Here is a 3,320-nt window from a genome sequence, read left to right as displayed (position 1 = left end):
CCTATGCCCTTATGCCAGCTTCTAGGACACTAAAATTCGGCACGAAGGTGTGTAGGACAAGTGCCCACAGTACTTCATTTTCCTTTTGAGCAAACATTACTTCAAATGGCTAAATTTTGGGATTTTTTCAAGGATGAAGATGGATTGCAATATGCTGTATTTGCTCCTAAGCAAATGTCGGCCTTTCTAGTATTCGTAATGTTTCTTTCTTTCTTTCTCCTGTCAAATCTTCAGAACACGGTATCTCCGTTGTTCCTCAACCGAATGACTTGAAATTTGGCACAAGGGTAGAGTGGGCCAATACCCTCGGGCGTTTTTTTCATTTTTTCCATATCTGTCTCTTAAATGATTTTATTAAGGTTTTTTGGTCATCTTAAGACCAAAACTGTATATTTGGGCCCCCTGTACCCTGGTATTATAACCGAATGAGCTGAAATTTGGCACAGATGTGCCTTGATAAGTCCCCCATATAGATTCAATATCAGTTTTGGTGTACAGTACAACAAAATGCTTATTTTTGCGATTTTTTGACCAATTTTTGACCAAAAAAGGACACTTTTGGCCCCTGTACCCTGGTATTACAACCAAATGAGCTGAAATTTGACAGAGATGTGCCTTGATAATGCCCCCATATAAATTTAAGAACACTTTTGGTGTACAGTACAACAAAATGCTTATTTTTGCGATTTTTTGACCAATTTTTGACCAAAAAAGGACACTTTTGGCTCCTGTACCTTGGTATTGCAACCGAATGAGCTGAAATTTGGCACAGATGTGCCTTGATAATCCCTTCATATAAATTCAATAACACTTTTGGTGTACAGTGCAACAAAATGCTTATTTTTGCGATTTTTGGCCAATTTTTGACCAAAAAAGGACACTTTTGGCTCCTGTACCCTGGTATTACAATTAAATGACCTGAAATTTGGTATAGATAGGCATTAGATACTTGGTAACAAGATTCAAGTAAAATTTTTGACATAAACAACTTTAAAATGATTAATTTTGGCACTTTTCTGAGGGGAAATTTGTTTTCTTTTGGCCTCCTGACGTGACCTTCCGTGACCCCGCACAGAGCCACACCTGTGCGCGTCAGTCGGAGAGTTAATTGAATCAAAGACCTAGCCAATCAGCGAAGAGGAGACCAAAGGCTAATTAATATTCATAAGCGGGGCCTCATGATCCCGTATATAGCAGTGTTCCCGCCAGGGGGAGCAAAGCCCGCCTAAGGCTCTCGCATTTTAGACTATTCAGAAGGCTTTATATTGTATCAGTTCTTAGGGGCATATCTATGATAATCGCAGCAGTCACTTAACTTCTCTTCAGGAGTTTAGCGTAACACTGTTTCAGGTCAAACCGTCAAAGGCAACTAAAAACAAACTTTAACGTTACTGAGTTCAACAGTACTTATAACTTGTTATCCGAAGTTGAAACGCTAGCGATGGTATTTTCGCTGCGCTGTTAGCTCCGTGCGACTGTTGTTGACGGTCTTATAACGGTATATTTTGCACCCCTGTACCCTGGTATGAGTAACATTTGGTATAGATAGGCATAATATAGTTGGTAAAATGATCCAAGTAAAATTTTTGGCCTAAAGTACTGTAAAAGGCTTAATTACAGCACTTTTTTTAGGGGAAATTGGTTTTCTTTCGTTCTCCATGCCGTGACCTTTCGGACGTTCACCCCACAGAGCCGACATCTGCACCTGTGTCTAGCCGGCAGGAAGAGTTAATTCAATTAATGGTTCAGCCAATCAGCGAAGAGGAAAGCGAAGGCTAATTAATATTCATAAACGGGACCACACAATACGTTAACTTGAAGACTCAGGCCGTACAGACTTCTCGCCAGGATTTTTTCAAAGCGTCGGACAGGGGTCCGGGGGCCGCCGAATGTCCCTGGCGGGGTCCAGGGGCAGGGCCACTGTGGGGGGGACCCAGGTGGGCGAAGCCCCCCCGGAAGCTCTTGCATTTTAGGCTATTGAGAAGGCTTCTTTTATCAGTTTTTTTAGGGCCATATCTACGATAATCGTAGCAGTCACTTACTTCTCTTCAGCAGTTTGACTTTAAAATATTTCGGGTCAAAGCTTCAAAGACAACTAAAACCTCATAAACAACAAACTTTACTTAGCTCAACAGTATACAAAAATATTGTACGGGTTGCCATCCTTAGTTGAAGCGCTTATTTATAGCGCTAGTATCTTCGCTGCGCCGTTAGCCGCCGTGCGACTTTTGTTGACGGTCTGATATCCCTACGTCGCCGCCTCGCTGATATTCCCACGGACATGTTTCAAAAAAAATACCCAGCAAAAAACGCTGTTCTGCGTCAAATTCTATTCTATAAAACTCAGTGTTACAGTCTAAATATTTTGTAGAAGCACCGCTGTAGGAAAGAAGGTCCAAGCAATGTAAAACATCACGTAGCATGAAGTTCGCTGTCAACTGGCACACAGCACATGACTGTTTGAAACTCTAAGTCTAATCAACAGCCGTGTTTGATTGATAGCCGGCGGTCCTATGATGAAGTCGGCGAAAGGTGCGTTAGTTAGAAAATCTGCGTTTAGTTTTGATACGTAATTATAAGTTAGACAGTGGCGAGAATGATTATTTTCTCATCAATATTTCTCTTCAGAATTATTTGAACTTAATTGTACATCTAAACAATTGGCTTACCTGTGCAATGTTTATATGATTAATGATCAGTGTACTGAAATCATGTGTAACGTATGGCTCCTAGTCAATAGATCAGCATTTTCTCTATAGTGACCACCTGTCTATAGTGGCCACATTTCCTAGTGCTGTTATTGTTTGACATAAACTTTGAACATTTAAATTGTAAGTAACTTTAAACTGCCAGAGTTTCAGCTCAATAAAACACTCTCAGCGCCAGGGTATGACCAGACTGACCAGACAGACGAAAATAAATCCTCGAACAAGGTTCAATCGTATCTTCCGGGTCTGGCAGGAAGTTGTTAAACTAAAATAAGAATAGGCTCGATGGTTGATTGCATACAAAGTTAAACAGTTTAACAGTTTTACAGCTTGAAGAAAACAAACGCTCCTACAGTACCTGCACCTGCTTGATAATTATTAAATCGTATGCCCTACTTGAATAAAAAAAGTTCATTGCAATAATAAATGTACCCACATCACAAGGAGCTTATACTTTTTTAAACTTACACCTAGTTATCGTACTGAAAATTGTTAATGACATTACATTAAGTCATTCAACAATTTTCAGTCATGATGAAAATTTTCTGAATGGAAGGTGTGATTATTGTCATTTTCTGAAAAATAGAAGCAAGCTCTGTTTTTACCTGGAGT

This window comes from Branchiostoma floridae, chromosome 14 (assembly GCF_000003815.2).
Source record: "Branchiostoma floridae strain S238N-H82 chromosome 14, Bfl_VNyyK, whole genome shotgun sequence".
NCBI lineage: Eukaryota > Metazoa > Chordata > Leptocardii > Amphioxiformes > Branchiostomatidae > Branchiostoma > Branchiostoma floridae.
The sequence above is the reverse complement of the archived record's forward strand: the minus strand, read 5'-3'. Positions refer to the sequence as shown.